At 45.6% G+C, this 19,206-nt stretch overlaps 1 long non-coding RNA gene across 1 annotated transcript; it reads left to right on the top strand.

The window, feature by feature from the left end:
• The first annotated feature begins 10,034 nt into the window (after positions 1 to 10,034).
• On the top strand, positions 10,035 to 11,245 carry LOC307041397. The gene is made up of 4 exons (XR_013808742.1): positions 10,035 to 10,156; positions 10,245 to 10,439; positions 10,513 to 10,861; positions 11,147 to 11,245. It is a non-coding gene; the product is annotated as an uncharacterized lncRNA (long non-coding RNA).
• The last annotated feature ends 7,961 nt before the right edge of the window (positions 11,246 to 19,206 follow it).

The following is a 19,206-nucleotide window of genomic DNA, read 5'->3' as shown; positions in this document are numbered from 1 at the left end:
CATGGCTCGCCATGCGGCTCTCCCCTCCCCCCTCTCCCCCGGACGGGGGAGACGGGGTCGGAGCGAGGTACGGGTATGGCGGCCGAGCACGCGGTCCCCTTCTCCGTTGCCACGGCACTGCCGGCGTTGGGGGGCATCATGCTGGAGCTGCCGGAGATCATCGGCAAGGCGGCAGCCTGCAAGGTTCTCCTCGTTCCCCTAGGACGGGAAAAGGTAGCTCTGGATGACATGGCCGGAGTTTTTTCCCGCGTTCAGACGGGCAGGAGTGACCCGATCTGGCCGCGCTTCCCAGCCATTAGGAGGTACCAGGAGGGGGCTGCGGCGAACCCGAGGACCCTGAGGGCTCCGGTGGCCACCTTTGTTCCCTTCACTAAGGTGGAGGGATTCACTGACGAGGGTTTCGCAACCAACCCCGCTCTGGAGCAGAGCTTGACGGCGTTCTTTGGGGTTAAGCAGGCCAACTTGGTCGCCGGACGGCGCCCTGTGTTGGCCTCCCCCAAGGACCAGTATGTCGCCCGCCAGGCTGACCGGGCGCACCAGTGTGCGGGTCAGGCGTCTGCGGCGGCAAATAACATCGCGTTGCTGGCAAACTCGGTGGTTACGCTGGTGGAGCGGTCCACCACCGTGGCTCCAGAGGAGGCGGAGGAGATCGGCAAGGTGGCCAGCACGGCGCTCACGCTGTGCGCGTCCGTGGCTGTCTCCCAGGCGAGGATTGAAGCGTGGATGATGCAGATCCAGCGCCACCTCTGGCTGCAACAGGCGGCTGTTACAGAGCCGGCCAGGAAGGTCTTGCTGGACGCTCCGATCAGCTCGGAAGGGCTGTTCGGACCCCAGTTTTTGGCCATGGTAGAGTCCATGAAAGCGGTAGTGGAGCAGGCGGATGATATCCGCCAGCCCGTTGGCCGGCTCCAGCGGCAGCAGCAGCAGCAGCAGCAGCAGCAGCAGCAGCAGCCAACCCGGCCACAGCGGCAGGCAGAGAGACAGCCGAGGCGGCAGACTCGCCCGTCGGCGGCGGCAGGGCCACCGTCCCGAGCCTCCGCCCCCCCACCAGAAAAGAAAAAAGAAAAGTACTCCCGTTCGTCGTCTGCTCCACGAGAGCCGCCGAGGAAGCAGAGCCGGCCCTGACGGTTTGGGGGGGAGTGTGAAGGAAATAAAAGAAGCTTAATTTCCAACCTTTTGTCATCAGTTTCAAATGGGTTTCACATATCCCCCACTCTGGGTGAACCAGCTGCCTATGACCTATCGGTTAATAGCCAGCAGGGTTCGTTACAAAAGCCTGCACATTTTAATCTATCGGTTAATAAGTTACAGAGCGCAGTAACTACGCCAGCTGCCTCCAATCTGTTGATTAGTAGGCAGCGGGGTTCGCTGCGGGGGCCTGATGGTTATAACTTTTCGGTTATTAAACCACAGACCTCGCGGCATTCCTCTGTCTGAGATCTGCCACCTACACACGGTCACAATAAGCCCATGAGCGCCGTGGTAACGCCTCATGTGGATATTACTGCACACACCTCTACTCATCCTCTGAGCGTGTACGCGCCTCACGATGAGAGTCGGAGTGAAACGCAGCGTGTGGAGGCCCCCTCACAGCCCTTTCGCTCTAGGCCCACCTTGGGTTGCCTCACGGGCAGCGGCGGCGAGGGCTCTGGCGTGGCTCGTCGTCATGACAACCACAACACATCTCGAGCATGTGCGCCCGCTCTCAGAGTGTTTCTCGGAGTGGCAGCGCGTGTGTCTGATGGACAGATGGATGAGCAGGCTGATCAGCAGAGGGTACACCCTGCAGTTCGCCTCCCCCCCCCCACAGTTCAACGGGATACAGGAGACACGCCTGTCATCCCGGGAACAGTGTCGGGCGCTCCAAGCAGAGCTACGGGAACTCCTGTTGAAAGAGGCTATTTCCAGGGTTCCCCGAAGGGAAGAAAATCAGGGATATTACTCCCGCTACTTTCTTATCCCGAAAAAGACGGGGGGAATGAGACCCATCCTCGACCTGTCAGCGTTCAACGAGGCAATATGGAAAAGGCCGTTTCACATGCTGACGGTCAAAAGGGTGCTAGAGTGTGTTCACCAGGGAGACTGGTTCACCTCTATAGACCTAAAGGATGCATACTTCCACGTACCCATCATCCCACAACACAGGAAATTCCTGCGGTTTTCATTCCAGGGAATATCGTACCAGTACAACCGTATGCCGTTCGGTTATTCCCTGGTTCCTTGCACCTTTTCGAAGTGTGTAGAGACGGCATTGCAGCCGCTACACAGAGGAGGGATGAGAGTACTATTTTACCTGGACGACCTGCTGCTGATGGCTCACTCCAGGGAGGAAGTGACTTTACAGACGATACAACTCATATCGCATCTGTCAAAGCTGGGTTTCATGATAAACTGGAAAAAGAGCTGTCCTCTTCCCTCCCAGAGTATTGTTTACCTGGGTGTGGAATTGAACTCAGCCCGCATGAGAGCGCGACTCTCACGGCAGAGAGTGGAGACGCTGACAGCTCTCCTTCGACACGTCACACCCTGCAGCGTGGTGACAGCCCTCTCCGTGATGCGGCTGCTCGGCATGATGGCAGCCGACCACGGGGTGATTCCCCTGGGTCTCCTTCACATGAGAAGACTCCAGAGGTGGTTTATTCGCCTACGCATCGACCCCGTGCGACAGAGGAGGCGCATGGTGGTCATCCCTCTGTCCGTGGGTTCAGACTTAACCTATTGGAAAAGTCCCCACGTCCTGTCAGAGGGTGTGGCCCTGGGCAGAGTTACGTCACACATCTCGGTGTTCACAGACGCATCTCTCTCAGGGTGGGGAGGAACGTGCATGTCGCAGGCAGTGGGGGGACAGTGGCTGACTCACATGTCCTTCCACATAAACGTGCTGGAATTGATCTCCGTACGGAGAGTAATTCAGCATTTTGCCTCGCTGCTGCAGAATCAACATGTATTGATTCGCACTGACAACAGAGCCACGGCAGCCTACATCAATCGCCAGGGCAGGGTACGCTCAGCGCAGCTTCTGAACACAGCCAGACGGCTGTTGATCTGGGTGCGCGCGCACCTACTCTCCATCAGAGCACTGTATGTGCGCGGCGAGTTGAACAAAGGGGCAGACCTCATGTCCAGAGGAGGCCCTCGCCAGGAGGACTGGAGCCTACACCCCGAGCTGATCGCCCAGGTTTGGAGCCGGTTCGGGAGGGCGGAGGCGGATCTGTTCGCCGCACGCGGGAACGCGCAATGCGCCCCTGGTTCTCCCTGTGAGCGCGGGACCTCCCCCCCTAGGGGTGGACGCGTTCGCACATCGTCCATGGCCCAGGGGACTGCTGTACGCCTTCCCCCCAGTCCCGCTGATTCCCCGGTTTCTGGACCGAGTGCAGGAGGAGGGGCTGTCAGTGATCCTGATTGCCCCGGAGCGCACAGGCGCTTCCTGATTTCCATGCCTACAGCGTACGCTGTCAGGCAGACCGTGGGAAATTCCGTGGCGCGGGGACGCTCTCTCGCAGGTGGAGGGAGGGATTTACAGTCACCCAGTGATAGGCCAGCGCCTATGGGCATGGCCCCTGAACGGGAACACTTAGAGAGGTTGGATCTCTCTCAAGATGTTGTACGCACTAGGGGTTTCACAACTACCAATATTTACTAGTCGACACATTTTTCAAAATAGTAGTTGACTAGTCGACTAGTCGTTACGTCATAATAAAGACACACAAAGAGAGGTGTACAACTGTATTTTATATTGGAACTCATACAGTAACATTAAACACTGCATTTTAATTTGTGTTACATGGCTGAGTAAATAACAAACAGTAACTGGACTCACCAAAATCGACAGCAAAAAACTCTTGTTTACATAAATGCCACGTAAATCCAGTGCGCAACACTTTATTCGCTGTCCTCCACGATAACGTCCACCTTTCCATATTTTTGGTTTGGTTTGAACACCAACGCATCGACATGTGAGGGAAGGAGGCTTGACCGCTTTCGGGTGACAGTGTTGCCTACCAGGGAAAAAACCCTCTCACTCGGGGTGCTTGTGGCTGGAATAGCCAGGTAGCTCCTCGAAAGCGGGGAAAGCGGTGCACGTTTTCTGCCCACCACTCCAGTGGATTATCCATTGTGGGGATATGCGGTGTCCGCTGGCAGTAATCCCGTAGCTCATCATCCGCATCACTGTTGACCCGCGTTTTCTTGCTGTTCGTTTGCCTCTGTTCAGTGCTGACGCCGGTCCGTTGCTCACTGGTGCTAGCATTACTGCTAGTGCTAGCTGTCGGCAGCGGGTGTCTCGTCTTCAGATGGTTGCGCATAGCAGATGCATTTGTATTGTACTTCAGTACAGCTGTACACAACTGACACTTCACTGTGGAGTTGGTTACATCTTCGTTGAAGTACTGCCATACATAAGAATGTCGGACGTGTTTTGGAGCATTTTGCAGCACCTCGTTTACCTCAATTTTTTTCACGACTAGTCGACTAGGGCCTACAGCGCCGACTAGTGGTAAAGGTAGTCGACTAGTCGACTAGTCGATTAGTTGGTGAAACCCCTAGTACGCACCATCCAGAGCGACCTACACAGCCAAGTGGGCAACGTTCCAGCGCTGGTGTGTAGAAAGAAGCCTGGACCCCACTACGTGCCCCCTGCCTCACGTGCTGTCATTCCTCCAGCTGTTGTTGGACAGGAATTTGGCTTTCAGCACAATCAAGGTATATGCGGCTGCCATATCATCTTGTCACGTGGGTTTCGGAGCCGGGACGTTGTTCAGTCACCCCCTGATGAAACGCTTTCTGCAAGGAGTACGAAGACTCAGACCGGTGTCACGCGCACTGGCGCCTCAGTGGGATCTGGCTTTGGTGTTACGACCACTAAGCAAAGCCCCATTTGAACCGTTAGAGCAGGTTCCCCTTAAAATGTTATCAGCCAAAGTAGTACTGCTTTTGGCCCTAACATCAGCAAAAAGGGTGAGTGATTTATCCACTCTCTCTGTGGCCCCGTCATGCCTCCGGATCCAAGGAGATGGCAGTTTGGCTGTGCTACGGCCTAACCCAGCCTTTATGCCAAAGGTCATCACAAGCACTTTTAGGTCAAGAGTGATCACCCTGGATGGGTTTTTTCCGCCTCCTCATAAATCGGAGGAAGAAGCCACATCTCACCTCCTCTGCCCGGTGCGCGCGCTGTCCTGCTATGTGGCGCGCACGGCGGCCTGGCGCCGTTCTCAGCACCTGTTCGTGCACTATAGAGAGCGCTCGATCGGGCAACCTCTGTCTGCACAACGGCTGTCACACTGGCTGTGTGAGGCTGTGTCACAGGCATATGTCTCCTCTGGGGTGGAGCCCCCGGAGAACATCAAGGCGCACTCCACCAGAGGAATTTCCTCCTCCACGGCTTTGCACGGAGGAATGTCAGTGGAAGATATTTGCACGGCTGCATCTTGGTCTTCCCCCTGTTCATTTATTCATTTTTATTTGAGGGATGTCTCCCATTCCTCTCTGACACACCCTGTACTGGGTGTCCTGTCGGGGTGAGTGATGTCAGGGAGCCGGCTGTGCGCCTCTCTCTCTCCTGCCTTTTGGCACGCGGAGAGCGGCCCATTTCCCCTCTTATAGGAGGGATGTTCCTTTTTCCTCTGACACACTTTGTACGGAGTGCCTGGTCAGAGTGAGTGACGTCAGGGATCCAGCTGGGCGCTCTCCTGCCTGTCTGCACGCAGAGAGCTGCTGTTCCCCCACTACGATCGCAGGACGAGGTGGGACTTTCGTCTCTACTTTCTCACAGGGGCCGGTATGTATTGTTCCCAGCCTTCACCCCGTCGGGAAGATAGGCATGTTTTGCTATGTTCCAGGGACGGTGAGGAGCCATTACGCATGGCACAACAGGCATGGGGTGTTATTGAGCAGGTATGTCTGTGCTTCTAGTGCCGGGCGGACCCAGTGGGGCGCAGACTACATCATGCTTCGCCCTTAACCCAATAGCGATAGCCTTAGAGGGCGAAGCCATATACGAAATAGAACTGAGGTTACCTACTGTAACCCCAGCTTCTATGAGTAAATGGCGCAGCCCTCTAAGTGCGGGGCCCCACTGGCTCTACGAATAGCTGAAGAAAAGTTATGTTGTATGGGAGCAGATTGCCGGGCCACCTTCCTATTTATACCGGAAGGAGGCCCGAGGGTGGGGCCCACCTTGCGGGTGGGCGTGGACTACAAGTGTTTCAGTGCTGCGCGGGGGCGCAGGGGGATTACCCAATAGCGATAGCCTTAGAGGGCTGCGCCATTTACTCATAGAAGCTGGGGTTAGGTGTTTCTTCTATTTGTGTAATAATTCTGTACTACCACCAGAGTGCGCTATTTTAATTTCCAGCTTAATCCACTAGGGAATAGCTGTTGCAAAACTGACCTGTTTTTAACAAGGAGAAACTTATTTTCCATAAAAATATATTTAAAATAGGAAGAACATTACACTATGGTTAAACAACACAGCACATAACCGCCAAAACACATTTGCAAACAAGAATATTCACAAAACCGCCAATGCACACTTTTACCAGCAGAAGTACTTCCAATAGTTCTAACTCTAACAAGAAGTATGGTTCTTTACTAGATGGAATGCCTAGCCTCAGTGTGTTAAAGCAAACAGAGTACTTCAATTAGTATTTCATGAAATGGCGACTGCCGTGTGGTTCACTGTGAACATGAGGTCAAGACAAGATGGCAACTGGTTTTCCAACCTTTGACCTGAAGAACAAAGGGATTTGAGAAAACACTTCGTGGCTCTCACAGTGGAGTTGAAATAATGGTGGGGTGATATTTTGTCTAGTAAATTCAACACACAACACTGTAGTTTAAAATAACATTTCTATTTAGTTTACAATGGTAAATGGGCCTTATAGCCTTACGTCATAGCCCTCTACCCATGTACGTAAATGTTTTGACTTTAAGAGCCAGTATTGTCATCTCTTCTGTTTAAACACGCTATTATGGGACAAAATGGGTCGCTATCCAAACACAATCAGAATATTATCGTCTATCTAACGCATGAATGTTGCACTTCTCGTCGTAATCCACACGAAATGTCTTTTTGAAAAAAGAAAAAAGTAACCACTGAAAGCTTCAAACTCCTCAGGCCTTTTCCTTGAAAAAGGCCTTTTTTAAAACAGCCTTACACTGTTGTTAACACAAAACACTCACTCCAATAACCTTAGCTTCAAACTTTGGCTGTGTCTTTGCCTCAAGCAGTCCCGACTGCTTAATGGCCTAAAACCATTCACGTTAACTTAAAACGCAACAAGACACCTATTTAAGTGATTGGCCTCTGGCCGACATGTAATAACAGACAAACGAATAGCATGCAGGGTTAAATAGAACAAAATACATTTAACTCACCCTGCCTGTAACAAAGTAACGCCACGTAGTAAGATACCAATGATTATCAATTTAGGCTTGTTTTAACTTAAATTGCACAGCTATTTTCAGGATCCGCTGGCTGCCGTCAAACACACAGAACTAACATTGTCCTACATAAACTATCAAAGAATTCGATATAACAGGTTTCTCCTTACCTAGTTGATTTGAGCTATCTGTGTGTTTAACGGATGCCAGCGGGTCCAGCGAGCAGCCTGCTCTAGTCTCTCCCGGTTGTGCGAGGATCACGTCAGGGAAACACCAATTGTTAAATATGTTCTTTATTCTCGCGTCCAGGAGAGAAGCTTTAAAATGAGACTAAATGGAGTCTCTGATAAGATTCAAATGGGATACTTTAATAAAAAAAGGTGCGGTAGTGTTACAGACAGAATATTGTTCAGGCAGAAAACAGCTGTGATCTGGCTCTCATGAGCAAGAGAAGAGGGGGAATCCCTCGTCCGGTGTCGGTACCAGATGTGTTCGGGGTACCAGATGTGTTCGGGGTACCAGATGTGTTCGGGGTACCAGATGTGTTCGGGGTCCGTCTCTTACCAGTGACGTCATGACGTACGACGTCATGACGTCACGCATTGTTATTGGCTGTACGGTAATTTACCCACGCTGTCTAGAGTATAGAGGGTTTTTTTGATCATTACATTACATTGCATTTAGCTGACGCTTAAGTGCATTCGACCAACAACATAAAAACTTGAAGAAATACAATAAAACTTGAAGAAAAACAAAGACGAATGAGGAGAAGAATAAGAGAAATCGAAGGTAAGAAGTATATAACGTAATATGGTAGGTAATATGTAATATGTTCAGTGCCGTTGGTACGTTAGTTCAAACAGTAACAACGGACTATTTTTCTTATTTCGTTTTGATTGTTATATTTGATTATATTATATATTATCAAGAAATTATATATTATATATCAATATGATATACTTTTCTATATAATAGATTATCCAAAAAGTATTTATTAAGTAAGGGATAATGTGCAGCAATCACAATCGAGTATTCAACTAAACCATGTAATATGTATATATACGACATTTTCGCGCCATAGGTAATATGTAATATGTTCTTTTGTTATGTTCAGTGCTGTTGGTACTTTAGTTCAAACAGTAACAACGGAGTATTTTTCTTAGCGGATGCATGTAAATTTAAATCAATACATACAACTATTTTTGAATCAATAAAATCATTTTCTAAATCCACAAAAGCATTTCAATTAATATTGGGAGTCATATCGTTACTTTGTTGAGAATGTGTCCATGTAATAAGCGGGATAATGTGCAGCGACTTGGTCATTATTGTGAAAAGAACACCTTCATGCCGATCTCGATCCCTCCGCTTCCCCATAATGACCGCGACATTTTCGCGCCATAGGTAGTATGTAATATTTTATTTTGTTCTTAACTTTCATGACAGAAATGGAGAGCTTTTATACTGAGATAAAGCACTACGTGCTCAATGGTGGTTACCACGATCTCACCATCGCCGCTGAAAAGCCTGATACAAGGAAGGCGTTAATTCGGAGGGCATCCAAACAATACCTGATCAAAGGTAAGTAACAGAATAAGACCATGGTTAAGTCATGAACATACGTTTTTATTATGAGGTATAAACCTCACATCCCTTTACTTTTAGGGCTCAATCAAGTATATATCTATCTTTCTATCTATTTATCTAATTGTGTTTTTTGGTGCAAAAGTGATCATACCTCTAATGGTTTATCATATTCCAACATTTTTCAGTAAATCGCAAGGACTCCACAGCTTTTTTCTCCTTTTTCTTTTTATTAGTATACACACTATTACTGTAGTTGTTACGTCTAAACCCCATTTGCCACTGGATTTCTTGAACAGCTTTTAGTCATAATGTCATCTCTACCCATGTCTAAATGATTGTTTTTTTGTTCCTAATGTGCCAGCTGGAGATTTGTACTACACGTACAAGGACAATGAGAGGATGGTTGTGTGCACCAAGGAGTGCTATGATAACCTGGGTTCCGGATGTCATGCAGGGAGAAGGCGCACCACCGAGAAGGTTTTGGCAACGTACCACTGGTCCACTATGCGGGAAGACGTGAAGAAATGGGTGGGAGTTTTTGACTGACTGATTATTGATCTACAGAAATGTGTTGTATGTGTACATTGAAACAGAGTGAGACAGTTTGAGCTCCATCAGAGCTGTCTAATAACATATTTCAGAACTTGAACAGTTTAATTCTGTCTCCTCTGAAAGTTTTCTCTGTTCTATCATTTTTATACCTAAAGTTTTTTGTTTTGCTGATTGAAAATGTATGATATTTGCGAAGGTTTATGAGTGTCCCCGCTGCCAGCAACACGAGGCCATTAAAACGGTTGCACCCGTACTGCATCCGATTCATGTTCCCGAGGCATGGACTGTCCTTGATGTTGAACTCATTGGTCCACTTCCCACCACTGCTAAGGGCAAAAGGTACTATCATGATGGGCTGAAGCATGTGTAACCTCCTTTAAAGGTTCTAAACGTGAAGATTCTGGTTTAAAAAGAAAGGAAATAATTGACAGTGATTCTGTATGTATTTACAACATTCTGCATTTCATATTGCAGATACATTCTAACAGCGAGTGATTTATTCACGAAGTGGGTGGTAGCAAAAACTCTCTACCAGAAAACAGCTGCTGAGGTCTCAAAAAAGATCATCAACATTCTTCTCGATTTCGGGCTTGTCGAGGAGATCATTACCGACTAAGGACGGGAATTTGTGAATGAGGTACAATAATCTATCTAATACAGTGTATGTGTTATGTGTAACAATGTAATACGATCAGGGTAATTGGTGTACACTAAACCACCTGCAGGTCAACCGTGGTGTTTTCGATGCACTGGGTGTAAAACACTGCATCACTTAAGCCTACCATCCCCAGTGCAATGGCCAAGATGAGCGTACCAACCAAACCATCAAAAAAGCACTTGCCAAGTACTGCGGAGAGGACCAGAATGACTGGGATGAACACTTGAGGGGCATTGTGGCCAGCATTAACACCTCAAAGCAGGTACAATGTTGTAACAAATGCAGATGGAAACAATGCTCAACAGAGAAACTAAAAGGAATTTTTATGTTTTCAGAGGTCAACCAAGTGCACGCCCTATTTTGCCCAGTTTGGGAGGCACCCTCGCGTCCCGCATGGTGATGTTCCAGATCACCAGCGTTTTCTCTGGCAGAATCCCACGCAGCTCACTAAAGAACATGTGTAGGTTCTCCTTGTAGGTATCAAGCCAAATGGAATGATACTGTCTCATCATGGCATGGTGATGTTCCAGAGGGAATATGAACATTTTTCATGAAAGCAGAACCCATTGTAAATGTCATGTTTTAGTTAAGCATTTCAAGAAGGAGAAGTGCTGATGAAAGCCTGTCCAGCTCCAGTCCCTGATACTGCTGTCCCCAAGGCCTTCTGGAACCTTTTTTAACAATGTGAGTATAAAACAATACATAATAATATTGAAAAAGTAGATATAATGAACACATACAGTATATAATGTTTCGCTCTCTTTTTCTCTCAGGTCTCCATAAAAAGTGCTACGTCTACATCATCCCATAGACCACCGTCTGGATTCCGGTCGTGGCTGAACCTTTCTCAGCGGTCCTGCCTGGAGCCTTTTTTAACAATGTGAGTATAAAACAATACATAATAATATTGAAAAAGGAGATATAATGAACACATACAGTATATAATGTTTCTCTCTCTCTTTCTCTCAGGTGTCCATAAAAAGAGCTACGTCTACATCATCCCATAGACCACCGTCTGGATTCCCCTGTGTCCTCCCTGGCAGCTCCATTGATTCCCTCTCTCCTTTCTTGCTGAAAGATGGTGAGTGTACTCAGGGAAGAGGAGTCATTTAACCAGCCGCCAGTAGGAGTCAGGCTTTAGTTTATTTTATATCCATAAAGACAAAGTAAATCTGTTTACAGTTGTTTCATATGGATGTTGAGAGATATCCATATATCTCTTCATTTTGCTCTCAAAGTGCACCAGATTTATGCATTTAACTTCAATATTTTTAAAAAAATCACTCCAAAGGGAGTGCTTGTTCTTCCTTCTGTCTGTCTGTATCTGTGTATTCTCATGTTCCGATTAACCCTACCAATTTGTCTTCTTTTATGTCTATATCGACGCCTGGATCTGGAGTCGAGGCTGATCCTCTTGCTGTGGTCCTGCATCCTGGATCCTCTATCCTGAGTTCTGGATTAAGTCGTGGACTTCGGGACGTGGCTGAACCTCTCTCTGCGGTCCTGCCTGGGTCTCGTCGTGCTGCCTCCCTGAAGGCTCCCACAGGATTGTTGACATCTTCGTGGATTCATCTTCTTATTACAGACACATGCATTTCCTAACATTTGGACTACCTACGCTGTAAAATGTATTATCTCTTCGATTTACACACGGCATCTATTGCACGTCTGTCCGTCCTGGGAGAGGGATCCCTCCTCTGTTGCTCTCCCCGAGGTTTCTCCCATGTTTCCCTTTAAACTGTGGGTTTTCTCTGGAAGTTTTTCCTTGTACGATGTGAGGGTCTAAGGACAGAGGGTGTCGTTTTCTTCTCATTCTGATATTCTGAACAAACTGTTATTGTACTAGCTGTAAAATGTCTTTACTGTAGGGTATTTTTATTATTTGTACAGCACTTTGGCTCGACCAAAAATCATTTATAAATGTGCTATATAAATAAAACTTGATTTGATTTATTTGATTTGAAAGGGTGTGCGCCAAGGTTCCATATTAGGACCAATAATTTCACCATATATGTAAATAATCTTTAATAATTTTTCAAATGCTGCTTTCCATTTTTATGCAGATGATACTGTTTTTTATTGTTCATCCTCTTCTATAGAGCAAAGTCTTGATTTCCTCCAGTCTGCCTTTGATGTTATTCCATCCCATTTATCTCAACTCAAGTTAGTATTAAATGCAGACAACTCCAAACTCATGATATTCTCAAATGGCAAAAAGTGAACTTCTTTTCTCCCCAACATTTGTACTGTTCAAGGGACTGACATTGACATTGAAAGGTTCACCACATACACATATCTAGGTTTTATTATTGATCAGAACTTATCTTTCAAGTCACACACTGAAAAGGTTGTTTTAAAATTAGGTTTCTCCTTTCAGACAAGGAAACATTTGATCTCTGCAACGTTTTTACCAGTATTGGATTCTGGTGATCTGCTTTACATGAATGCCTCTGACCAGTGCCTAAAGAGTTTGGATACTGTGTACCATTGTGCATTATGTTTTATTACATATATATATATTGTGAGTTTGGAATAAATATGCACTTTATGAAAATTATTAGTTGGTTACTGTTAGTAAAAAACAGTAAGGTTAATACTGGATGTTTGTTACACTTGGATATGTTTTCTGTAATACTTGTAACATAATTATTCTCCAGTTTATGCATTTGAGTAACTTGCAGTTAATGCTCGACATTCAATTCAAAACCTTTATTTATCCAGTTAAATTCCCATTGAGATCAATGATCTATTTTTCAAGGGAGACCTGCAGCAGTAGGTTCCACATGAAGACATAAAAACATGAACAACAAAAGGACATCATACAGCAAAAATTACAGGGATTACAATTTACATATCTATCCACATGTACAGGTACCAACAGCATCTGACTGTGGAGCATCCAACCGAGCTTTAAAAACATGTAGTGGTACCAGCTTGGTAATTTTCCATTCTTTTTGCAGACTGTTCCAAGTTAGTGGAGCTGCACATCTAAAAGCTTTCTTCCCTAAGACAGTCCTAGCACTTGGCACATTTAATAAAACCACAGCATGAGATCTCAGGCAATAAGTACTTTCAATTTGCCGAGAGATCAGGGAGCAGATATAAGATGGTACTTTATCCAACATGGCTTTGTAAATGAAAATGTACCAGTGATTGAGCCTCAGTACGGTAAGTGATGGCAAAACCGCCTTGGTTTACAGTGTACAGTGATGCGTAAGTGCTTTACAGTTTGTCACAAATCTCAGTGCACTGTGATAGTAAAACCTTATTGTGGTGTAATTATATATCCAAAGCAGTCAGAAGTCAGAAAATCATTAGTGATGTTTAACCACTCAGAAGACAGCCCATCAAAAATGAACACATTGGGACCTTTCAGAGAGGTAGTTCACAAACCACCCTACTGCATGGCAGGATAAGCCAATACTGACTAGCCTCTGCTTCCAGATGCGATGATCGACGGGATCAAACGCTTTGGACAGGTCAATAAATAGAGCTGCACAACTCTGCTTATTATCTAAAATACTCGTCACATCATTCACCACTTTCATTGTGGCAGTGATGGTGCTATGTTGCTTTCTGAAGCCTGACTGATGTTTACATAGGATGTCATTTGTACATAAAAACACCTTTACCTGCTCACTCACTAGGCGTTCAAGAACCTTGGCCAGAACTGATAATTTAGAGATTGGTCTATTATTGTTTAATAAGCTGGCCTCCCCTCCTTTTAGTAGTGGCAGGACATAAGCTGACTTCCATACTTTTGGGATTTTGTTCGTGCTGAGAGAGAGGTTAAAAAGAGTAGTGAGAGGTGGAGCAATAATATCTGCAGCTATCTTTAAAAAGAAAGGTTCTACATTGTCCGGACCAGCCGGCTTTTTAGGATCTAACTTGGTTAATGCTTCATGAACAACATCAACAGTAAAAGGAGTAAAACTGAAAGGGTTTTCCAGACCACATTGTTCAGAGTCACAGACTGTGGTGTTCACAGAAGCAGAATTAGAAACAGAATCAAACAGAGAGCCACAGGACACAAAATGCTCATTAAAACAATTTAGTATGGTGGCCCTGTCCGATATAGAGCCAGATGCTGTGGTAATGCACGGAGGTAGCTGATTACGGATAGTTTGGAAGTAAAGGACCCCTTGCGGAGGGGAGCCTCATCTGAGGCGCACCTATGCGCTTATGTGACGCAATTAGGGTGGCGCGGCACGGTTTCGCTGCTGCGAGGCTCCACTAGCACTCATAAAATAACTGTGAGTGGGGCCTCAAATTGGTCCCTGGCCCTGGTTATTCTTGAAAATACTTCATCTGCAATATCTTTTTGGGCCATAAATCAATACATTTATGTTATTATAATGTAATTTTAAGTTTGCACATCTTTATCATTTTTTCAAAATGTACATCTCTTCAGTTCAAACCCTGAACGATAGTGTCCACCTGAGTGGACATATAAACATGTCTTTGAAAAAACTAGATTAAAAAAAAAAAAGTTCAAATCTTGTTTTTCATGCCCCAAGAGCAATAATAACACTTGGTAAAAAAATCCTGACTGAGGCTTTCATAATTCAGGCATGAAAGGGTTAATAAAATACTCAGGGAGTTTCCTGAATTTTCATGCCCAAAGCCAAGCACTAGGCCCTGGGTAAATTAAGAGGCTGATCTGGGGCACTTTTGTCCACTTTCCCGAGTGCTAGAAACTCAAGTCAGGCACCCCTCAAATCGTCTCAGAGAGTAGATGATCAGTGAGGCCTTCTTTTTACTGAAACATGATGTTTCGATGTATATTTCCATTGAAAATGCTAACCGCTAGCCGCAAAGCTAGCATCGCAGCCACTGCTCCGTTTTCGGAGACTTTGCACACGTTATTCACAAACATTTTCACAAGCTAGGAGTATGGGAGTAGTAGTGTAAACATAATTATGTAAATAACACAATTTGTGTTCTGTGAAACGGAAAAGGATTCTATGGAAACAACATCACGGAGAAAAAGTAATATCTAGTGATGGCAGTTTGACACTGAAGCTTCGAACGGAGCTTCAACCCTGGACTTCCTATTCCATAGAAGCAGTGCTTCGAAGCTTGCTTCAAATCACGTGACATGTGACGTCCGAACCAGCAACTGCTTCATTTCCTGAATGAATCAACTCACTGGTTCGCCGTCCAATCAGGTGATTCAATGCACTGCCTCGTCTCGATTCTGACAGGTGACAGGTTGAAACAGTTTCACATTTGAGCGCTTCAACACTTTATAACCACTCTAAACAATGCGCAATGTGTGGGTTTTTGTCGTAGTTTGCATTGTTGCTGTTGAGTTGTTGTTGGCATTGTATTTTAATTGGATCATTATAGAGCAAGCCAGGAAGATAAATAGGTCGTTCTGGCTCGTGAAACACTTCGAAATGTGGAGAAGTTGTGAACAAAAAGACAATGAGTAATATAAAAACACTTTGATGGTCTATGGAATTGATAGCCCAGTGGATAGAGCCGGCGGCTAGGATGCGGCGATATTGTCCGCGCAGCTGGTTCAAAGCTCGGAATAGTTCAACTTTTAATTGTAATACTTTGATAACTGATAAAAGGCCCTCTCCGCCCAAATAAATGTCAAGCACTCTCGAGTCTCTTCTCAATAACCCAATACACACTATTATCAATCTTTAATTGCAAATAGAACATGATATTCAGTCTTAGTGTGTGTGTTTGTATCGAATATTTTTCAAGGCAAAGATGCGTTAAACCCACTGCAGCCTTGCACTTCGCCAGGAGAGGTCGCTGTAACTGAAGCTTCGAGAAATGAACCTATTTCCGACACAATTGTCCAAGTGGTTCGACGCTTCATTCAAAGCTTCATTTTGCCATCACTAGTAATATCTTCTACATATAATAACGGACAAAGTAAAGAATGACGTGTAGGCTATGTTTAAATGTTCGGAATTTGACTGTGTATGATGGTCCTCTTGAGTTGCCGTACAACCAATGGCGTACAGCCATTGCTCCGTTTTCAGGTTTTTTTTAACATGTTTTTCTCAAACATTTTCACACGCTAGGAGTATAGGAATACTTCAATTCGGTTCGTCATGATCTGTAGATGTGATTTCCCCCCGAGCACCCCTGGGTAAATTACCGTACAGCCAATCACAATGCGTACAATGCGTGACGTCATTGGTAAGAGCTGGCCCCCGAACACATCTGGTACCCCGAACACATCTGGTACCGACACCGTTGCTGCTATATATATCCTCTGCTGGCTCCTCCCCGCCAGCCGGCTCGCCTCGTCTCTAATGTCCGTTGTTGCATTTAAACAGAGGATTGGTACTTTTCACATTCAATATATGCTTAACAAGCCTTTTCTCCTTATATTCTCTTTCATCATGTTAAGTTACGCTTAGTTCTGCAGCTTAACGTTGCATTCGGAGAAAAACACGGAGATGTAATCCATTTAGCCAAGCCTGGCATATTTTATTATAAGGGCTGCACGCATCACTCTCACGGGGACAGCCTCCACTGGAATGAACTGGTTCCACACACACGTGGCAATCAAGAGCTGTGATTAGCCTATAGAGCTCCTGCGGTCACGTGACTTTTGGTTATCAGCCACCATTTTGGCAGTAAACATGACGACCGGCGCCAGCGTTTTCCTACCGTGCGAGTATACATCTCATTTTAATTCAAGTGAAATTCGGCTTTATAGTACACAATTAGAAAGATTAAATATAAGCGACCCATATAATGCACCCGGTGTGCTTTTCAAGAGCATAACCTCCTGCTCTGAAGACGATGTACCCGACTTGCGCTACGCGGACATCCACAGCTATCTTGTAAGCTTTCCATCAGTGTACTCAGGAGACTCCCTCAGAGCTTACAAAAGCTTGGAGGCTTACAAATGGTGTCAGTCCGGCTTCGTAAACAACATTCAACTGTGGAGTCTTACATCCAAAAACTTCGGCATCATCACTGCAAGGGTAAGTATTAAATTATTCCAGTTTGATAGGCAGTGTCACGTTAGCATTGTTTGTTTATTAGCTTGTCTAGCTACGGCAGTGTCACGTTAGCATGGAGATGGAAGGTAATCAAAAATTGACGGAATAAAATCCGGACTCAACGGGTTATCACTCTTTCTCCCTAAAAAATAAGAAGGAATATTTTCAACACGGGTTTGTTTACCACTAGCTTGCTACAAGCTAACTGGCTAGGCTGCACCAGAGCCACACTTGTTGAGTTAAAAAGGGACATCACAGAGTCCGTTAGCTATAATAACTGGGTGCTAGATTCTACTTCGGTAAAAATTAAACTGACCAGAAACTTTTTGTAGCATTGTACTGTATTCCCTCACCCACCTGATATGAAGTGATCACTGCATAAGCGAAAGCAAACGGCCGGGGGGTCCCATCTTTCAGTCTTGTTCAGACGGCTCCTGGCTCTTTTAATCGCTGCGATCCACTTTTCCCTCCTCTCCGCGTCTTTTGGAATGCGATAATAAGATACACCTTTCTTCTTCCCACGCCTATTTGTGCAACCTGGTGCACAGCAGTTATCCACCATCCTCGACAGTCTGCCAGTGCCTGCCAATGAATTTACTGACGCGATTACTGCCAAAATGGCTGCCCCCTTCGTTTCTCGTCACGTGACCAGCATATGTGACATCATCCGCAGGAGCTCTATAGGAGGCAGGCATGCATCCTATACCCCTTGTCCTTGCGCCTCACTGTGGCACAAGCACAACATTGCACATCACATGGAACAGTACAGTACCACATACAAGTGAGGACATATATCCCATCAAATCTCAACACCCCCACTTGTTCTCAGGTTGTTATAATCTTAAACAAGAAGAACAAAACAAAAACATCAGAAAAAAAATACAGAATGAATGTGAACCCCTGTGTCTTGTTACACATTTCAAACTCCAACAATAATTGCACCAAACCTCTTCAGTTTCAATTTAGTTGCAGGTTTCGTCATTATATCAGCAACCATATCATCTGTAGGACAATACATCAGAATGACTCTCCCCTCACTCACAGTGGATCTGATAAAGTGGTACTTTATGTCCACGTGCTTACTCCTCTGTCTGTTTACAGGGTTTTTGGCGAGAGCAATCGTTCCCTGATTATCCTCATGTACTACAGTTTGTGTGTACTTGTAGTTATCTATACCTTCTAGTAACTGTTCTAGGTATAGACACTCCTGTATGGTTGAAGCCAGTGCCATGTACTCCGCCTCGCATGTGGAGAGCGCTACTGTGGGCTGTTTTCTAGTTTTCCATGAAATTAGACAGCTGTTCTTACTAAGACTCACACAGTATCCTGTGGTACTGCGCCTGTCGCTGACATCAGACGCCCAGTCAGCATCACTGTAGGCCTGTATACCTAGCTTCTCACTGTTGTTTCTTTTGAAACTTAACCCTTTCTCAGAAGTACCGTTGAGGTATCTTAGAACATGTTTCACAGTAACCCACTGCTCTTCTGTAGGCTGAGCAAAATACTGAGATAACCTGCTTACCACAAAGCTTAAGTCTGGTCTGGTACAAGTGGTTAGGTATATAAGGCTTCCTACAGCCTCCCTGTACATCCTGACATCATTCATTTTTACTGCATCCTCAGTATATTCTAGTTTTGGTTCACAGGGCGTTTCTCTGGTTCTACAGTTTTCCATATTAAAACGCTGTAGTATCTTGTTAGTGTACTTTTCCTGTGACATGGTTACACATCCATCAGATTGGCTGAAATCGATACCCAGAAAATGTTTGAGTCTGCCTAGATCTTTCATTTGAAACTTTCCTGCGAGCATCTCTTTCACCTCTCTCAAAATCTTCTCATTGCTGGCTGCAATGATCAAGTCATCGACCCATATGATTATGATCGCCTTTTTGTCTTTTGGCTCTTTGGCATAAACACAGTGGTCGCCTGGATTTTGTGTGTATTCGTTTTCAGTTAAACAATCGTGCAAGACTCTATTCCAATTTCGCCCTGATTGTTTGAGATCATAAAGTGATTTATACACTAGACCAGGGGTGCCCACACTTTTTTGGC

The sequence above is a fragment of the Notothenia rossii genome (assembly GCF_949606895.1).
Source record: "Notothenia rossii genome assembly, chromosome: 5".
NCBI lineage: Eukaryota > Metazoa > Chordata > Actinopteri > Perciformes > Nototheniidae > Notothenia > Notothenia rossii.
The sequence above is the reverse complement of the archived record's forward strand: the minus strand, read 5'-3'. Positions and strand labels throughout refer to the sequence as shown.